At 39.3% G+C, this 21,911-nt stretch overlaps 1 pseudogene across 1 annotated transcript; it reads left to right on the top strand.

Moving 5' to 3' along the window:
- The first annotated feature begins 331 nt into the window (after positions 1 to 331).
- Positions 332 to 5,520, top strand: LOC308609272 (tRNA pseudouridine(38/39) synthase-like; annotated as a pseudogene). The gene is made up of 3 exons: positions 332 to 379; positions 1,773 to 2,881; positions 5,332 to 5,520. The product of its transcript is annotated as a tRNA pseudouridine(38/39) synthase-like (transcript).
- The last annotated feature ends 16,391 nt before the right edge of the window (positions 5,521 to 21,911 follow it).

Below are 21,911 nucleotides of genomic sequence, written 5' to 3'. Positions count from 1 at the left end.
ACATTGAACTGAATGAAAATGAAAAGACATATCAAAATATGTGGAATGCAGCTAACGTACCACTAAGAGAGCAATTTATAGCATTAAATGCTTACATTAGAAAGAACGAAAGGTCTCAAATCAGAGACCTAAGTTCTTACCTAAAGAAGATAAGAAAAAAAGAAGAAAATAAACCCAAAGCAAGGAAGTAAATAATAAAGAGCAGAAATCAACAAAATTGAAAGGAAGAATAAAATAGTTTTTCCCCATTGATTTTCTCTATTTCTTCAAAAAAATCAATGAAATTGACAAAACTTTGGGAAGACTGACAAAGAGAAAATTAGAGAAAACGATGACAAATATCAGGGATGAAACAGGGACTATCATCACAGATCCTGCAGTCAGTTAAATGGATAATAAGTGGATACTGTTGTTAACTCATAAATTTGAAAGATTACAAGAAGTGAATCAATTCTTTGAAATACCACAAATTACCACCCCCCAAAAGGTTATATAGGCAATGTAATTAGTCCTATAACCAATAAAGAGATTGAATTTGTAGTTTAAGTTCTGGAAAAAAATATACCCATGTCCACGTGATTTCACTGGAAAATTCTACCAAACAGAGATTATACATTGACATTTCCTCTTTATCACAAAATCAAAGAGGGTGAGGACACTTCACATCTCATTTTATGAAGCCAGGATTACCCTGATAACAAAACTACAAAGAGAGTACAAGAATAAAGTGGAAAGAGTCACCCTACCTGGTATTAAGGTTTACTATGCAGTCACAATAATGAAGACATCATGGTGTTTGCTGAGGGATGACACATATATCAATGGAACAGAATAAAGAACCCAGAAATAGACTCAAACCAATATTCCTAACTATTTTTGACAAAAATGAAAAAGCAATTCAAGGAGTAAGAGTATCCTTTTTAACAAATTGTCCTGGAGCAATCAGACATTCATAGTTTAAAAACAAAACAAAATAACAAGAAAAAAAACCTGGCCCAAATCTCATATCTTATACAGAAATGAAAAAAAAAATCACACATTGAAATGTAAAACTATATAATCTTAGAGAAGATGTTTGGTATCTAAGACCAGGTGAAAAGTCCTTAGACAACAAAAGCATGATCCATAAAAGGAAAAAATTGATAAACTGGACCTCATGAAAATTATGACTTTTGCTTTGTGAAACATGCTATAGTGATGATGAAACATAAGCTACAGACTGGGAAAAAATATAAATCACATTACCTGACAAAGGACTTGTATCTGAAACATATAAAGAGCTCTTGACATTCAACAGTGAAAAAATTTAAAAATCTAATTAGAAAATGGGCTATAGCAGTGGCCCACGATAAGCAGATGGGTCGGACCTGTATGGTTCCTTTATTCCTGGGGTTATCATTTCATTGCTAAAAATGACATAAACAGAAACCAGACCGAAAAACTCCTAATAAGAGTACAAGAACTGGAGAAGGAGATGCAATGGCTTAAAAAGGCACAGGCCAACAACAACAAGAATTCAAATATTAGAGAAAATTCTTCAGGAACTGGAAATGCTAAGTGTGCTCTTTTTTTTTTTTTTTTTAAATTTCAGTGCTCATGACCAAAGACATGCAGCCCTAACATTAGTCCGTCTGGTCTGGACTAGGGATACCAAGGCTTTGCCAGTCAGGAGAACACAATACCACTGAACAGAAACTGAGGCTTAACCGAGACTAGACTAGGAGAAAACAGGCAGACCTCCAACCCTCACTGATGTGGGTGAACAAACAAAGACATTAAATGACTTTGGACAGGTGATTTCTCTTGACCTTTGTTTTTACTTTCCAAGGGGCAGGGATTCAGAGGATTTTAATCTGAAAGGGGTCAACGATGCTGCTAAAGAGATTCATTATGCACACATTTCCAATCAGGTGCCCCCTCCTTCTCTATACTGGCCTGGGCCCCTGTAGAGCCCAGCTTCAGTGCTAGGTTCAGCTATCATGAGCAAACTTACTGCCATTTTCCCTTTGTGTGATTTAGACATTGTAACCATGAAATATGACGACACATAAGATTTCAGGAACTTGTGTAAAATACATGTAGCCAACAGAGTGATTAATTTTCAGTGGACTACTCTCCCTGCTCAAGTACAGCTAGGAGTCCAGAGCTTGGGTGAGGGGAAAGGACAAGAACCTTTCTAGTTATATCAATGTGAAGTGATTGGCCAGGTGTTCCTTTATTGTCAAGTCCACTGTACGATGGCTGTCCTTTTTCTGATTGCCCAAGGAATGGAGAAGCCAGAGATTATTGATAAATCTGCTGAACATAGAGAAATATCCCCAGAAACCTCAATATGGTATGGCTGTAGAATTTTCTCTTGTCTTATATGACTTTAAGTTTGAAAATATCAACTGGATCTAGGATTGGGAGGTTCAGGAGTTCAGTGCTACCCACCACCGACAGCTATAGGCTAAATACACTGTTAAAATTTACATGTTGTATAGTATACTAGAAGGACTGGACTCTGTTGCCATACCCTGTGGGAAAGGACCAAAAATGGATGGAGTGATAGAATAAAGAAAAGTTAATAACTCTGTCATAATGCAGACCATTGCGTTTGTAGTAGGAGTGGAAGTGTACACTATAAGCCCCTAACAGATCATCCTAAATGTCAAGTATAGGAATCCTGATCCAGCATCTTGTAAGTAGGGGTTGCATCGAGCATCCACGTTTATTTCATGAAGAGGAAACAAAAAGCCTAAAGGGACTGTAATGACACACAGAGGAAGAAAATATTATTTATAGAAGACAACAAAGAGGCTCTGTGTTTATACAGAAACTGAAACATCATTTAACCACAGAAAAAGCTCACCAGGGTCTAGGAGGCAACAACCAGCTAGTGGTAGGTGGGTGTAGAAAGGAAATAATATACATGCTATATATATAATTGCAAGAAGTCCTAGAAATTCAGATGATCAGCTCTTAAAAAAAGCCCATAAGATCATAGTAAGGAAGGTCTTGTTGCTTAAATAAACAATTTGTTCTTTTATCCCTGTCCTAAAAGATTGAGATTTTTAAAAAGCAGTCATAAAATGGAGATGTATTTCTGTGCACCTGGAAACCTGTGCCTTGTGTTCAAATTCATGAAAGCCTGATTTTGCCAGTGTTAAAAAAAAAAAATAGGCTATAGACATGAATAGAAATCTCAGTGAAGAGGATATACAGATGGCAAATGAGCAAATAAAAAGATGTTCAACATTTACCATCAGGGAAATGCAAATGAAAAGTTCAATGAGATATCACTATACATGAACCAGAATCACTTAAAACAATTTTTTAAATGATAACACCAAATGCTGGTGAGAGTGCAAAAGAACTGGTGGGACTGTAAACCAGTATAGCCACTCTGGAGAGAAGTATGGAACTTTTTTACAAAACTGAATATGCCATTACCATATGACCCAGCAATTGCACTCGTGGGCATTTATCTCAGAGAAATGAAATCTTTAAGTTCATAGAAAAACTTATACAGGAACGATCATATTAGCCTTATTCATAATAGTCAAAAAATAAAAACAACGAAAATGTCCTTCAATAAATGAATGGTTAAACTGTGGTACATCCATACCATAGAATATTACTCACCAATAAAGAAAGCAATAAAAAAAATTGATACAACCACTTGAATATATCTCAAGGGATTTATGCTGAATGTAAAAAGCCAATCACAAAAGGTTATATGTTGAGTGATTCTTTTTATTTAACATTCTAATGGCAGCATTATAGACATGAAGAACAAATTACTGATTCCAGGGGTCATGGAGGGAGGGAGATAGTTGTGATTATAAATGAGTAGCATGACAGATCCTTGTGATGGAGACTTTCTGTATCTTGACTGTAGTGGTGATAATCACAGGAAACTACACAGGTGATAAGATTGCATAGAACCATACACACACGTACACAGACTTGTGCATGTAAAAGTGGTGAAATTGAATATGGTAAACAGATCAAAACAATTTCAATTTCCTGATTGTGATATTGTGCTATAGACAGGCAAGATGTTACCACTGAGAGAAACTAGGTTAAGGGTATAAGGTATCTTTCTATTTCTTATGACTGCACATGGCTTTACAATGATCTTAATTTTTAAATAAAATTAAAGCAAGTTTGTGGCATCATTTAAATGCTACTAAATGCTCAACAAAATAACAATCATAATATTAAAAAGAAATGTAATATTGATGTACACAAGAACATTGACTATGCTGAGTAACAGAAGCTGGATAAAAATGAGTACATACTGATTCCATTTATATAAAATGTTAGAAGATGTAATCTATGGAGACAGCAAGCAAATCAGTGGTTATCTGAGGATGGGGGTGCAGAGAGGGACAAGAGGAAGCAATTGTCGGGGTAAAGGGAGACTTATGGGGATGATGGATATTTTTACACTTATAATTGTGGTAATGGTTTAACAAGTATACACACATATGACCAAACTCATTAAGCGGTCACTTTAAGCATGTGCAATTTATTATATGTCAATTATACTTCAATAAAACCACTTAAAAGGATAGTCTCTTCAGAGAAAAAACAACAAAAACTTTGGAAGGAATAAAGATAAAAGATATTTGGAGGGGAGATTATGTTGTTTTAGAATTCTCTGTAGACAGTTGCCCGTACTGAAAGCAGACAGCTCTTATTTCCCTGCCCTTGGGAAGCCACTGCTCCACCTTAAGTTTCTTTAGAAAGTGGGCTGATCAGTGTTGAGTTTGTGGCTTCCAATCACCATTATTTTAGTCCTCAGGGTGCTTTCAATAACTTTTAGTAGGGTGAGATTTTTGGCCCTCTGGAGGACCTTTAGTCGCTGACATCGTAGGGTGAGATGTAACAAACACTTCTATGACATAGGTGGCCTGGAAGTGATTTGTCTATTTCTTGGGATGATACTGCCATCTACACACCTCAAACCACATAGGTTCTGGCAGTGTACACTTTGTCGTGCCCCATGTCCAGCCCCCAACCCCAAAGACACAAACGCCAAGCCCCTTTCCACCTTGCCTGTGGGTTCAAGTGTTAAGTAGGAAATTTATCTTCAGCACTCAGTCCTGACCCATTCCTTATCCCCACTGTATGGTTAACTGTGATTCTGCCAGTCCACCCCCAACCTTGTGGGACTCAATGTCCCTCCCTCCCCACACACCTGCCTCTTCCCTTCCTTCCCTGCTCCCACCATGAGAGAACTCGCAGAAACACACAGAAATTTTCACAAGTTGGTTTTTATTTAATTAGCATCAGTGTACCCTGATGTTGTAAAATTCAATTTCTACGCATTTGGCCATTTCTCAGACCTCAGACTTGGCAGATATTTCCGAGGTCTCTGGCCTCACTGTGAAGTTTAATGGATCATCGGCTCTTCGCTTGGAGGGGTGCTGCTGCCCATCTCTTCGACCTCCATGGGCTCTTCGTTCTGCTCTGCATTATTTTGATTTTGATTCAGTGTCTCATCCAGCCTGTGAGGACAGCTGCGGAGTGTAGGTCCTTTAGCTGTCTTATGCTGGCTTCTAGGGTTGACAGCTTTTTTTTTACCCTGCCTCCTTTGAAAGGCTTTTCTTACTGTCATGGTTGTCTTCAGCACCTGGAAGGACAACAGAGTGAGGTCAAAAGGACATTGGATTAGGGAGAAGAAGATGGGATATTGACGGAAAAGGAGACTTCATGAGAAGGGGTCAGGGCTGAGGAGGGGGTTTGTGCCAGGCAGGGAGAGGGTGGGATTCTTGGGGGAGAGGGAATCCATGAAGAAAACAGGTTGGGTAGGGTCATCTTACGTTGCCACCATCTCTAGAGCTGAGTTCATAGAAAGCCTCATTCGCGTTCCTCGGTTTGGAACCTGAGGGGTTTTGGTCCATATCTGTATTAGGCTCTGGTAGTTTCCTGCACACCTCAGCTGTATGGAAGCCTACCAGTGGTCTACCCCAGGGCTACTGACCACGCTATATATATATAGCTCCCCAGAATGATGACAGGCCCTACCCTTAGCCAATGGTGGCTAAGGAGGGACTTAGCCATCACAAAGCACCACTTATGACACGTCTGTTGATGTAACTCAGACATTTCAAAGAACCATTCCTGACACCTGGTGGGGGGGGGATGATGAGGAGGCCAAGATGGCTCAGTTAGAGAGAAGAGTCTTCCCAAGCTGAACTGCCACCCCTCCTCATATCCCTTTGTTGAGTTGTGGTGGTGCACGTGGTAGAGAACAAACCTTTCCTCCAAGCTATTCTCCAAGGCCACCCCTACTCAGTGGTTTATTCTGATATCTCCCACCCTTAATTATCAGCTAGTGTTTTGGATATCTTACTTAAAATCCCCGCAAAAGCTATATGGCTGAATTTAAATATTGGTGGAGATATGAATCATCTTACAAACTAACAAAAAGACAGCTCCCATGAATAAACATCTCCCTACCTAGAGCATCGGGCATTCAAGCCTGCTGATTTTGATTAAATTATCTTCTGCCAGCTCTGCAACTTAAAGGCAGGGATTAGAATTAACTGCCCACTCATGAAGGTTGCTTTTATTTTTTCTTTTATTCTATTCTTGGACTCTGGCCATATTGTCATCATTGAGTTTGACAACGTTTTTTCTCTTACATTTTTTTCTATTTTTCTTTCATCCTAGAGTCCAACACTCATTTCCTTCCCACAATTAGGCACCTACTCAGATGTGTTTGAATCATGCCCTCGTATATGTTTGTACTCTTGCAAAACATATAGCCTTAGGAAACGTGTGTGTGTGTGTGAATACAGTGCATTGCGCCATAGACCTCGTTCTGTTTCTTACCTTATGCTTTTAAGTTCAACTTATGTAGCTATATGTATCTCTAGCTAATTGTTTCTAATGCTGCATCATATTCCATTAGAACGAATATCCCAAGTATAACTTGTCCATTCCTTCCTCTTTTGAGGGACATCTATGTTGGCTCTCCACTCCACTGCCACAAACATTGCTATGAGGAGCATTCTCATTCATGTCTCCCTACGGACTTCTGCATATATTTTTCTGTAATATATGCTCAGGAATAGAATTTCTAGGTCATAGATATCCTTAGTCCGTTTGAGCTGCTAGAACAGAATACCATAGACTGGTGGCTTAAACAACAAACATTTACTTCTCACAGTTCTGGTGGCTGAAGGGCCAAGATTAGGATGCCAGCATGGTTGGGTTCTGGTGAGGGCCCTCTTCCTGCTTATGTCCTCACATGGCCTGGCTCAGTGTGTACACACAAAGAGAGAGACAGCTATCTCCTGTGTCTTCCTCTTTTTCTAAGGGCGTTAATCCCATCATAAGGCCCCCATCCTCATGACCTAATCCAACTTTAATTTTCTCCCAAAAGCCCCACCTCCAAATACCATCACATCTAGAGGACTAGAGTTTCAGCATATGGATTTTGGAGGGACACAAACATTGTCTATAAGCAATATTTTTTTTTTCTAAATATTGCCAGGTTGCTCTCCAGAGTGACAGTACCAGTCTGTCTTCCCAATAGAATTAAATTATTTCTTGTTTCCCTGCATACTCATCAATACACAGTGTGGAAGCAACTTCTGATATGACTCCCAATAATCCCAGCCTCCTGATGGTTCACATGCTTGTGTAATCCACTCTCCTTGAGTGTGGGCTGTACCTAGTGTCTTGCTTCTAATGAGTTGAATCAACAGAAGCCAGCAAAAGTCATAGGATGTGATTAACATGATAAAGTTTCCTCTTGCTAGAACTTTGTTGCTGACAGTCTCTCTTGCCCCCTTGTTTTCTCATTCTAATGAAAACATATTGTGTGGTGATCAGTGAAGAGACTCACATATGAAGGAACAGCTCCTGAGGACCTGAGCTTTCAGTGCAACAAACCACAAGGAGCTGCATGCTACCAACACCCGATTAGGGAAGCAGATCCTTCCCAACTGAGCCTTGAGATGAGGTAGCCTTATAAGATACGCAGAGCCAGAGGACTAGCTGAGCTGCGCCCAGATTCTTGATCCATAGAAACTCTGAGATAATAGATTCTGTTGTTTCAAGCCACTAAGTTTTGGGGTAATTTTTTACACAGCAAGTGATAACAAAGACACTTGGTATTACCCGACTTTTAATTTAAATAAAATCTGATTGGTAAATAGTGTAATCTCCTTTCACTTCTATGATTACTAGTGATTCAGCTATTTAGATTTTCTATTCTTTAAATTGTTTTTTTGGTTAATAATGTTTCTCATTCTATTGGATTTCTTCTCCTTTTCATGTTGGTTTTACCATTCCTTTGTATTTTATGGATACTAATTCTTTGTTAGTGAACTTTGATATGCTTTGGATAGATATCAAGGATTTATGTTCAATACTTGTGTTATCCTCCACATAGAGTTCCTGCACCATGTGGTATGCGGTGATATCTTTATCATATACCTTTTATTTTTAAGGGGTATTATTTCATTGATCATGGCCTCTAGTACTAGGTTGAATGTAGAGACAATATCAGATGTGGATATCCTGAAATTTATGTGCCTAATGTGTTATAGTAATTAGGAGAAGGTTTTCTGGGTTTTATTTTGTTTTATTTGCTACAGAGACTACATCATGTTAAAGAAGTTTCCTGCTATTCTTAGGTTTTGGAAAGCACTTTGTAAAAAATCATGTGTCTTAACCAAATGTTTTTGATCTCCCCATTGAGATGATTATTTAAATTAAATGTTTTCCTTATCTTGTTAGGGTGGGGGGGTCACACAGACATATTTTCCTATCTTAAATCAGTCTTCTATTCCTAAGACAAATCTTACTTGATTATGATGCATTATCCTATTATTGTATATTATTTTACAGTTTTGTATCTATGTTCATAAGGGAGATAGCCTTTAAATTTCATTGTATGATCTGTTCTATCTCAGCTATGAAATTAAGGTTATACGAGCCTTATAAGATGGGTTGGTAAGGTTTCTCTCATTTTTTATATTCTGAAACAGCTTTTGTGAGAGGTGGAATTATCTGTTCCTTGAACATTTTGTACAATATATCTCTAAAGCCATATAGATCTAGGGCTTTCCTGTATGTGGAGCAGTGGACAAGGGTGAGTCTGATGACTATTTTATTTCTGTAATAGTTGCAGGCATTTGGATTTGTGAGATGGGCTAATTAATAATACCCATTTCTTCCCTTTCCAAGTTTGGAACCTATTCGTAGATACGTATGCATCAGAGAGACTGCAAGCTGACTGCAAGTTGTGACTTTAGATCTGTAGCCAAGCAGACTTGCTAATAATTCACCCCTGAATTTGCTCGACTCCTACTACATGGCAGATCAGAATTCATCATTCAGCTGGTAGGCTGATCCTGTGAAAAGTGAGTGGATCAGAAGGGGCTGGGTGAAGCATGACCCACTGTTTCTTACAATTTTACCAAAGAAATCCATGTATCTTCTTGGTGAGAAGTGAGTGAGGCTAAATGTGTTTAAAAGTTAGACCAGAGAGAATTCCCTGGTGGCCCAGTGGTTAGGACTCCATGCTTCCACTGCAGGGGGCACGGGTTCAATCCCTGGCTGGGGAACTAAGATCCCACATGCCACACAGCGCTGCCAAAAATAAAGTAAAATAAAATAAAAAGTTACACTAGAGCAAGTAAGAGTTTCCCAAACAATTGGCCTTTTCAGGCTTTTCTCTGCAAAATTTAGCCATTTATATTGTTTCCTCCAGCAATATGCTCATTCTTCTTGGGCTTCAAGCTTATTGGTATACACTAATTCATAATATTATTTCGTTACTTTTTAAATTGCTATAGTGTTTTTACTTTTCCCGTTCATATTTTGCTTTAGTCTTGGCTCTTTTTTTTCCTGATGTCTCCCTGTGGTTTATCTTATAAATCTTTTAAAGTAATCATTTCTTGATTTTATAACTATTCTTTATTTTTGGTCTGTATTTCCTCATTTGTTATTTATATCTATTTCCTCCTTTATGGTTTCTTTCACATTTAGTCTGTTGCCCTTCATTCTAGCTTGTTAAATTGAACACAAAGCTTATTTGTCTTCAATATACATTTTTGAATTCTGATAAACGTATTTAGAGCAGCAGTTTTCTCACAGAGTTCTGTGTTAGCTACAAGTCACAAATCTTCTACTGCTAATTCATGTTAAGAGTATCTCATTTTTATTATTTCTCCTTTAATCCAAGGATTATTAGGTAGTACAATTTTAGTTTCTAAGCATGTTAGGTGTTTAAGCTATCCTTTAAAAAACCTGATTTTATTATAGTCAAACAACACAATCTGTAGGATATTGACTCATTAAAGTTTTTTGAGACTTTCTTTGTAAACTTGTACATGGTAAACTTCTGAGACTGTTCCTTGAGTGCTTGAAAATAATGTGTATCCTCTACTTGTGGAGGGTAAGTTTTCTATATACCAGTTTGTACTTATTAATTCTATTATTCAGATCCTCTATCTTTGCTTTTTCTCTCCTTCTCTTTTGGTTTCTTGTTGCCTGGCAACAGTTGCCCGTACTGAAAGCAGACAGCTCTTACTTCCCTGCCCTTGGGAAGCCACTGCTCCACCTTAAGTTTCTTTAGAAAGTGGGCTGATCAGTGTTGAGTTTGTGGCTTCCAATCACCATTATTTTAGTCCTCAGGGTGCTTTCAATAACTTTTAGTAGGGTGAGATTTTTGGCCCTCTGGAGGACCTTTAGTCGCTGACATCGTAGGGTGAGATGTAACAAACACTTCTATGACATAGGTGGCCTGGAAGTGATTTGTCTATTTCTTGGGATGATACTGCCATCTACACACCTCAAACCACATAGGTTCTGGCAATGTACACTTTGTCGTGCCCCATGTCCAGCCCCCAACCCCAAAGACACAAACGCCAAGCCCCTTTCCACCTTGCCTGTGGGTTCAAGTGTTAAGTAGGAAATTTATCTTCAGCACTCAGTCCTGACCCATTCCTTATCCCCACTGTATGGTTAACTGTGATTCTGCCAGTCCACCCCCAACCTTGTGGGACTCAATGTCCCTCCCTCCCCACACACCTGCCTCTTCCCTTCCTTCCCTGCTCCCACCATGAGAGAACTCGCAGAAACACACAGAAATTTTCACAAGTTGGTTTTTATTTAATTAGCATCAGTGTACCCTGATGTTGTAAAATTCAATTTCTACGCATTTGGCCATTTCTCAGACCTCAGACTTGGCAGATATTTCCGAGGTCTCTGGCCTCACTGTGAAGTTTAATGGATCATCGGCTCTTCGCTTGGAGGGGTGCTGCTGCCCATCTCTTCGACCTCCATGGGCTCTTCGTTCTGCTCTGCATTATTTTGATTTTGATTCAGTGTCTCATCCAGCCTGTGAGGACAGCTGCGGAGTGTAGGTCCTTTAGCTGTCTTATGCTGGCTTCTAGGGTTGACAGCTTTTTTTTTACCCTGCCTCCTTTGAAAGGCTTTTCTTACTGTCATGGTTGTCTTCAGCACCTGGAAGGACAACAGAGTGAGGTCAAAAGGACATTGGATTAGGGAGAAGAAGATGGGATATTGACGGAAAAGGAGACTTCATGAGAAGGGGTCAGGGCTGAGGAGGGGGTTTGTGCCAGGCAGGGAGAGGGTGGGATTCTTGGGGGAGAGGGAATCCATGAAGAAAACAGGTTGGGTAGGGTCATCTTACGTTGCCACCATCTCTAGAGCTGAGTTCATAGAAAGCCTCATTCGCGTTCCTCGGTTTGGAACCTGAGGGGTTTTGGTCCATATCTGTATTAGGCTCTGGTAGTTTCCTGCACACCTCAGCTGTATGGAAGCCTACCAGTGGTCTACCCCAGGGCTACTGACCACGCTATATATATATAGCTCCCCAGAATGATGACAGGCCCTACCCTTAGCCAATGGTGGCTAAGGAGGGACTTAGCCATCACAAAGCACCACTTATGACACGTCTGTTGATGTAACTCAGACATTTCAAAGAACCATTCCTGACACCTGGTGGGGGGGGGGATGATGAGGAGGCCAAGATGGCTCAGTTAGAGAGAAGAGTCTTCCCAAGCTGAACTGCCACCCCTCCTCATATCCCTTTGTTGAGTTGTGGTGGTGCACGTGGTAGAGAACAAACCTTTCCTCCAAGCTATTCTCCAAGGCCACCCCTACTCAGTGGTTTATTCTGATATCTCCCACCCTTAATTATCAGCTAGTGTTTTGGATATCTTACTTAAAATCCCCGCAAAAGCTATATGGCTGAATTTAAATATTGGTGGAGATATGAATCATCTTACAAACTAACAAAAAGACAGCTCCCATGAATAAACATCTCCCTACCTAGAGCATCGGGCATTCAAGCCTGCTGATTTTGATTAAATTATCTTCTGCCAGCTCTGCAACTTAAAGGCAGGGATTAGAATTAACTGCCCACTCATGAAGGTTGCTTTTATTTTTTCTTTTATTCTATTCTTGGACTCTGGCCATATTGTCATCATTGAGTTTGACAACGTTTTTTCTCTTACATTTTTTTCTATTTTTCTTTCATCCTAGAGTCCAACACTCATTTCCTTCCCACAATTAGGCACCTACTCAGATGTGTTTGAATCATGCCCTCGTATATGTTTGTACTCTTGCAAAACATATAGCCTTAGGAAACGTGTGTGTGTGTGTGCATTGTGCCATAGACCTCGTTCTGTTTCTTACCTTATGCTTTTAAGTTCAACTTATGTAGCTATATGTATCTCTAGCTAATTGTTTCTAATGCTGCATCATATTCCATTAGAACGAATATCCCAAGTATAACTTGTCCATTCCTTCCTCTTTTGAGGGACATCTATGTTGGCTCTCCACTCCACTGCCACAAACATTGCTATGAGGTGCATTCTCATTCATGTCTCCCTACGGACTTCTGCATATATTTTTCTGTAATATATGCTCAGGAATAGAATTTCTAGGTCATAGATATCCTTAGTCCGTTTGAGCTGCTAGAACAGAATACCATAGACTGGTGGCTTAAACAACAAACATTTACTTCTCACAGTTCTGGTGGCTGAAGGGCCAAGATTAGGATGCCAGCATGGTTGGGTTCTGGTGAGGGCCCTCTTCCTGCTTATGTCCTCACATGGCCTGGCTCAGTGTGTACACACAAAGAGAGAGACAGCTATCTCCTGTGTCTTCCTCTTTTTCTAAGGGCGTTAATCCCATCATAAGGCCCCCATCCTCATGACCTAATCCAACTTTAATTTTCTCCCAAAAGCCCCACCTCCAAATACCATCACATCTAGAGGACTAGAGTTTCAGCATATGGATTTTGGAGGGACACAAACATTGTCTATAAGCAATATTTTTTTTTCTAAATATTGCCAGGTTGCTCTCCAGAGTGACAGTACCAGTCTGTCTTCCCAATAGAATTAAATTATTTCTTGTTTCCCTGCATACTCATCAATACACAGTGTGGAAGCAACTTCTGATATGACTCCCAATAATCCCAGCCTCCTGATGGTTCACATGCTTGTGTAATCCACTCTCCTTGAGTGTGGGCTGTACCTAGTGTCTTGCTTCTAATGAGTTGAATCAACAGAAGCCAGCAAAAGTCATAGGATGTGATTAACATGATAAAGTTTCCTCTTGCTAGAACTTTGTTGCTGACAGTCTCTCTTGCCCCCTTGTTTTCTCATTCTAATGAAAACATATTGTGTGGTGATCAGTGAAGAGACTCACATATGAAGGAACAGCTCCTGAGGACCTGAGCTTTCAGTGCAACAAACCACAAGGAGCTGCATGCTACCAACACCCAATTAGGGAAGCAGATCCTTCCCAACTGAGACTTGAGATGAGGTAGCCTTATAAGATACGCAGAGCCAGAGGACTAGCTGAGCTGCACCCAGATTCTTGATCCATAGAAACTCTGAGATAATAGATTCTGTTGTTTCAAGCCACTAAGTTTTGGGGTAATTTTTTACACAGCAAGTGATAACAAAGACACTTGGTATTACCCGACTTTTAATTTAAATAAAATCTGATTGGTAAATAGTGTAATCTCCTTTCACTTCTATGATTACTAGTGATTCAGCTATTTAGATTTTCTATTCTTTAAATTGTTTTTTTGGTTAATAATGTTTCTCATTCTATTGGATTTCTTCTCCTTTTCATGTTGGTTTTACCATTCCTTTGTATTTTATGGATACTAATTCTTTGTTAGTGAACTTTGATATGCTTTGGATAGATATCAAGGATTTATGTTCAATACTTGTGTTATCCTCCACATAGAGTTCCTGCACCATGTGGTATGCGGTGATATCTTTATCATATACCTTTTATTTTTAAGGGGTATTATTTCATTGATCATGGCCTCTAGTACTAGGTTGAATGTAGAGACAATATCAGATGTGGATATCCTGAAATTTATGTGCCTAATGTGTTATAGTAATTAGGAGAAGGTTTTCTGGGTTTTATTTTGTTTTATTTGCTACAGAGACTACATCATGTTAAAGAAGTTTCCTGCTATTCTTAGGTTTTGGAAAGCACTTTGTAAAAAATCATGTGTCTTAACCAAATGTTTTTGATCTCCCCATTGAGATGATTATTTAAATTAAATGTTTTCCTTATCTTGTTAGGGTGGGGGGGTCACACAGACATATTTTCCTATCTTAAATCAGTCTTCTATTCCTAAGACAAATCTTACTTGATTATGATGCATTATCCTATTATTGTATATTATTTTACAGTTTTGTATCTATGTTCATAAGGGAGATAGCCTTTAAATTTCATTGTATGATCTGTTCTATCTCAGCTATGAAATTAAGGTTATACGAGCCTTATAAGATGGGTTGGTAAGGTTTCTCTCATTTTTTATATTCTGAAACAGCTTTTGTGAGAGGTGGAATTATCTGTTCCTTGAACATTTTGTACAATATATCTCTAAAGCCATATAGATCTAGGGCTTTCCTGTATGTGGAGCAGTGGACAAGGGTGAGTCTGATGACTATTTTATTTCTGTAATAGTTGCAGGCATTTGGATTTGTGAGATGGGCTAATTAATAATACCCATTTCTTCCCTTTCCAAGTTTGGAACCTATTCGTAGATACGTATGCATCAGAGAGACTGCAAGCTGACTGCAAGTTGTGACTTTAGATCTGTAGCCAAGCAGACTTGCTAATAATTCACCCCTGAATTTGCTCGACTCCTACTACATGGCAGATCAGAATTCATCATTCAGCTGGTAGGCTGATCCTGTGAAAAGTGAGTGGATCAGAAGGGGCTGGGTGAAGCATGACCCACTGTTTCTTACAATTTTACCAAAGAAATCCATGTATCTTCTTGGTGAGAAGTGAGTGAGGCTAAATGTGTTTAAAAGTTAGACCAGAGAGAATTCCCTGGTGGCCCAGTGGTTAGGACTCCATGCTTCCACTGCAGGGGGCACGGGTTCAATCCCTGGCTGGGGAACTAAGATCCCACATGCCACACAGCGCTGCCAAAAATAAAGTAAAATAAAATAAAAAGTTACACTAGAGCAAGTAAGAGTTTCCCAAACAATTGGCCTTTTCAGGCTTTTCTCTGCAAAATTTAGCCATTTATATTGTTTCCTCCAGCAATATGCTCATTCTTCTTGGGCTTCAAGCTTATTGGTATACACTAATTCATAATATTATTTCGTTACTTTTTAAATTGCTATAGTGTTTTTACTTTTCCCGTTCATATTTTGCTTTAGTCTTGGCTCTTTTTTTTCCTGATGTCTCCCTGTGGTTTATCTTATAAATCTTTTAAAGTAATCATTTCTTGATTTTATAACTATTCTTTATTTTTGGTCTGTATTTCCTCATTTGTTATTTATATCTATTTCCTCCTTTATGGTTTCTTTCACATTTAGTCTGTTGCCCTTCATTCTAGCTTGTTAAATTGAACACAAAGCTTATTTGTCTTCAATATACATTTTTGAATTCTGATAAACGTATTTAGAGCAGCAGTTTTCTCACAGAGTTCTGTGTTAGCTACAAGTCACAAATCTTCTACTGCTAATTCATGTTAAGAGTATCTCATTTTTATTATTTCTCCTTTAATCCAAGGATTATTAGGTAGTACAATTTTAGTTTCTAAGCATGTTAGGTGTTTAAGCTATCCTTTAAAAAACCTGATTTTATTATAGTCAAACAACACAATCTGTAGGATATTGACTCATTAAAGTTTTTTGAGACTTTCTTTGTAAACTTGTACATGGTAAACTTCTGAGACTGTTCCTTGAGTGCTTGAAAATAATGTGTATCCTCTACTTGTGGAGGGTAAGTTTTCTATATACCAGTTTGTACTTATTAATTCTATTATTCAGATCCTCTATCTTTGCTTTTTCTCTCCTTCTCTTTTGGTTTCTTGTTGCCTGGCAACAGTTGCCCCTACTGAAAGCAGACAGCTCTTACTTCCCTGCCCTTGGGAAGCCACTGCTCCACCTTAAGTTTCTTTAGAAAGTGGGCTGATCAGTGTTGAGTTTGTGGCTTCCAATCACCATTATTTTAGTCCTCAGGGTGCTTTCAATAACTTTTAGTAGGGTGAGATTTTTGGCCCTCTGGAGGACCTTTAGTCGCTGACATCGTAGGGTGAGATGTAACAAACACTTCTATGACATAGGTGGCCTGGAAGTGATTTGTCTATTTCTTGGGATGATACTGCCATCTACACACCTCAAACCACATAGGTTCTGGCAATGTACACTTTGTCGTGCCCCATGTCCAGCCCCCAACCCCAAAGACACAAACGCCAAGCCCCTTTCCACCTTGCCTGTGGGTTCAAGTGTTAAGTAGGAAATTTATCTTCAGCACTCAGTCCTGACCCATTCCTTATCCCCACTGTATGGTTAACTGTGATTCTGCCAGTCCACCCCCAACCTTGTGGGACTCAATGTCCCTCCCTCCCCACACACCTGCCTCTTCCCTTCCTTCCCTGCTCCCACCATGAGAGAACTCGCAGAAACACACAGAAATTTTCACAAGTTGGTTTTTATTTAATTAGCATCAGTGTACCCTGATGTTGTAAAATTCAATTTCTACGCATTTGGCCATTTCTCAGACCTCAGACTTGGCAGATATTTCCGAGGTCTCTGGCCTCACTGTGAAGTTTAATGGATCATCGGCTCTTCGCTTGGAGGGGTGCTGCTGCCCATCTCTTCGACCTCCATGGGCTCTTCGTTCTGCTCTGCATTATTTTGATTTTGATTCAGTGTCTCATCCAGCCTGTGAGGACAGCTGCGGAGTGTAGGTCCTTTAGCTGTCTTATGCTGGCTTCTAGGGTTGACAGCTTTTTTTTTACCCTGCCTCCTTTGAAAGGCTTTTCTTACTGTCATGGTTGTCTTCAGCACCTGGAAGGACAACAGAGTGAGGTCAAAAGGACATTGGATTAGGGAGAAGAAGATGGGATATTGACGGAAAAGGAGACTTCATGAGAAGGGGTCAGGGCTGAGGAGGGGGTTTGTGCCAGGCAGGGAGAGGGTGGGATTCTTGGGGGAGAGGGAATCCATGAAGAAAACAGGTTGGGTAGGGTCATCTTACGTTGCCACCATCTCTAGAGCTGAGTTCATAGAAAGCCTCATTCGCGTTCCTCGGTTTGGAACCTGAGGGGTTTTGGTCCATATCTGTATTAGGCTCTGGTAGTTTCCTGCACACCTCAGCTGTATGGAAGCCTACCAGTGGTCTACCCCAGGGCTACTGACCACGCTATATATATATAGCTCCCCAGAATGATGACAGGCCCTACCCTTAGCCAATGGTGGCTAAGGAGGGACTTAGCCATCACAAAGCACCACTTATGACACGTCTGTTGATGTAACTCAGACATTTCAAAGAACCATTCCTGACACCTGGTGGGGGGGGGGATGATGAGGAGGCCAAGATGGCTCAGTTAGAGAGAAGAGTCTTCCCAAGCTGAACTGCCACCCCTCCTCATATCCCTTTGTTGAGTTGTGGTGGTGCACGTGGTAGAGAACAAACCTTTCCTCCAAGCTATTCTCCAAGGCCACCCCTACTCAGTGGTTTATTCTGATATCTCCCACCCTTAATTATCAGCTAGTGTTTTGGATATCTTACTTAAAATCCCCGCAAAAGCTATATGGCTGAATTTAAATATTGGTGGAGATATGAATCATCTTACAAACTAACAAAAAGACAGCTCCCATGAATAAACATCTCCCTACCTAGAGCATCGGGCATTCAAGCCTGCTGATTTTGATTAAATTATCTTCTGCCAGCTCTGCAACTTAAAGGCAGGGATTAGAATTAACTGCCCACTCATGAAGGTTGCTTTTATTTTTTCTTTTATTCTATTCTTGGACTCTGGCCATATTGTCATCATTGAGTTTGACAACGTTTTTTCTCTTACATTTTTTTCTATTTTTCTTTCATCCTAGAGTCCAACACTCATTTCCTTCCCACAATTAGGCACCTACTCAGATGTGTTTGAATCATGCCCTCGTATATGTTTGTACTCTTGCAAAACATATAGCCTTAGGAAACGTGTGTGTGTGTGTGAATACAGTGCATTGTGCCATAGACCTCGTTCTGTTTCTTACCTTATGCTTTTAAGTTCAACTTATGTAGCTATATGTATCTCTAGCTAATTGTTTCTAATGCTGCATCATATTCCATTAGAACGAATATCCCAAGTATAACTTGTCCATTCCTTCCTCTTTTGAGGGACATCTATGTTGGCTCTCCACTCCACTGCCACAAACATTGCTATGAGGAGCATTCTCATTCATGTCTCCCTACGGACTTCTGCATATATTTTTCTGTAATATATGCTCAGGAATAGAATTTCTAGGTCATAGATATCCTTAGTCCGTTTGAGCTGCTAGAACAGAATACCATAGACTGGTGGCTTAAACAACAAACATTTACTTCTCACAGTTCTGGTGGCTGAAGGGCCAAGATTAGGATGCCAGCATGGTTGGGTTCTGGTGAGGGCCCTCTTCCTGCTTATGTCCTCACATGGCCTGGCTCAGTGTGTACACACAAAGAGAGAGACAGCTATCTCCTGTGTCTTCCTCTTTTTCTAAGGGCGTTAATCCCATCATAAGGCCCCCATCCTCATGACCTAATCCAACTTTAATTTTCTCCCAAAAGCCCCACCTCCAAATACCATCACATCTAGAGGACTAGAGTTTCAGCATATGGATTTTGGAGGGACACAAACATTGTCTATAAGCAATATTTTTTTTTTCTAAATATTGCCAGGTTGCTCTCCAGAGTGACAGTACCAGTCTGTCTTCCCAATAGAATTAAATTATTTCTTGTTTCCCTGCATACTCATCAATACACAGTGTGGAAGCAACTTCTGATATGACTCCCAATAATCCCAGCCTCCTGATGGTTCACATGCTTGTGTAATCCACTCTCCTTGAGTGTGGGCTGTACCTAGTGTCTTGCTTCTAATGAGTTGAATCAACAGAAGCCAGCAAAAGTCATAGGATGTGATTAACATGATAAAGTTTCCTCTTGCTAGAACTTTGTTGCTGACAGTCTCTCTTGCCCCCTTGTTTTCTCATTCTAATGAAAACATATTGTGTGGTGATCAGTGAAGAGACTCACATATGAAGGAACAGCTCCTGAGGACCTGAGCTTTCAGTGCAACAAACCACAAGGAGCTGCATGCTACCAACACCCAATTAGGGAAGCAGATCCTTCCCAACTGAGACTTGAGATGAGGTAGCCTTATAAGATACGCAGAGCCAGAGGACTAGCTGAGCTGCACCCAGATTCTTGATCCATAGAAACTCTGAGATAATAGATTCTGTTGTTTCAAGCCACTAAGTTTTGGGGTAATTTTTTACACAGCAAGTGATAACAAAGACACTTGGTATTACCCGACTTTTAATTTAAATAAAATCTGATTGGTAAATAGTGTAATCTCCTTTCACTTCTATGATTACTAGTGATTCAGCTATTTAGATTTTCTATTCTTTAAATTGTTTTTTTGGTTAATAATGTTTCTCATTCTATTGGATTTCTTCTCCTTTTCATGTTGGTTTTACCATTCCTTTGTATTTTATGGATACTAATTCTTTGTTAGTGAACTTTGATATGCTTTGGATAGATATCAAGGATTTATGTTCAATACTTGTGTTATCCTCCACATAGAGTTCCTGCACCATGTGGTATGCGGTGATATCTTTATCATATACCTTTTATTTTTAAGGGGTATTATTTCATTGATCATGGCCTCTAGTACTAGGTTGAATGTAGAGACAATATCAGATGTGGATATCCTGAAATTTATGTGCCTAATGTGTTATAGTAATTAGGAGAAGGTTTTCTGGGTTTTATTTTGTTTTATTTGCTACAGAGACTACATCATGTTAAAGAAGTTTCCTGCTATTCTTAGGTTTTGGAAAGCACTTTGTAAAAAATCATGTGTCTTAACCAAATGTTTTTGATCTCCCCATTGAGATGATTATTTAAATTAAATGTTTTCCTTATCTTGTTAGGGTGGGGGGGTCACACAGACATATTTTCCTATCTTAAATCAGTCTTCTATTCCTAAGACAAATCTTACTTGATTATGATGCATTATCCTATTATTGTATATTATTTTACAGTTTTGTATCTATGTTCATAAGGGAGATAGCCTTTAAATTTCATTGTATGATCTGTTCTATCTCAGCTATGAAATTAAGGTTATACGAGCCTTATAAGATGGGTTGGTAAGGTTTCTCTCATTTTTTATATTCTGAAACAGCTTTTGTGAGAGGTGGAATTATCTGTTCCTTGAACATTTTGTACAATATATCTCTAAAGCCATATAGATCTAGGGCTTTCCTGTATGTGGAGCAGTGGACAAGGGTGAGTCTGATGACTATTTTATTTCTGTAACAGTTGCAGGCATTTGGATTTGTGAGATGGGCTAATTAATAATACCCATTTCTTCCCTTTCCAAGTTTGGAACCTATTCGTAGATACGTATGCATCAGAGAGACTGCAAGCTGACTGCAAGTTGTGACTTTAGATCTGTAGCCAAGCAGACTTGCTAATAATTCACCCCTGAATTTGCTCGACTCCTACTACATGGCAGATCAGAATTCATCATTCAGCTGGTAGGCTGATCCTGTGAAAAGTGAGTGGATCAGAAGGGGCTGGGTGAAGCATGACCCACTGTTTCTTACAATTTTACCAAAGAAATCCATGTATCTTCTTGGTGAGAAGTGAGTGAGGCTAAATGTGTTTAAAAGTTAGACCAGAGAGAATTCCCTGGTGGCCCAGTGGTTAGGACTCCATGCTTCCACTGCAGGGGGCACGGGTTCAATCCCTGGCTGGGGAACTAAGATCCCACATGCCACACAGCGCTGCCAAAAATAAAGTAAAATAAAATAAAAAGTTACACTAGAGCAAGTAAGAGTTTCCCAAACAATTGGCCTTTTCAGGCTTTTCTCTGCAAAATTTAGCCATTTATATTGTTTCCTCCAGCAATATGCTCATTCTTCTTGGGCTTCAAGCTTATTGGTATACACTAATTCATAATATTATTTCGTTACTTTTTAAATTGCTATAGTGTTTTTACTTTTCCCGTTCATATTTTGCTTTAGTCTTGGCTCTTTTTTTTCCTGATGTCTCCCTGTGGTTTATCTTATAAATCTTTTAAAGTAATCATTTCTTGATTTTATAACTATTCTTTATTTTTGGTCTGTATTTCCTCATTTGTTATTTATATCTATTTCCTCCTTTATGGTTTCTTTCACATTTAGTCTGTTGCCCTTCATTCTAGCTTGTTAAATTGAACACAAAGCTTATTTGTCTTCAATATACATTTTTGAATTCTGATAAACGTATTTAGAGCAGCAGTTTTCTCACAGAGTTCTGTGTTAGCTACAAGTCACAAATCTTCTACTGCTAATTCATGTTAAGAGTATCTCATTTTTATTATTTCTCCTTTAATCCAAGGATTATTAGGTAGTACAATTTTAGTT

This window comes from Mesoplodon bidens (genome assembly GCF_964165515.1).
Source record: "Mesoplodon bidens genome assembly, chromosome: X".
Lineage (NCBI taxonomy): Eukaryota > Metazoa > Chordata > Mammalia > Artiodactyla > Ziphiidae > Mesoplodon > Mesoplodon bidens.
This window is presented reverse-complemented; position numbering and strand designations above follow the sequence as displayed.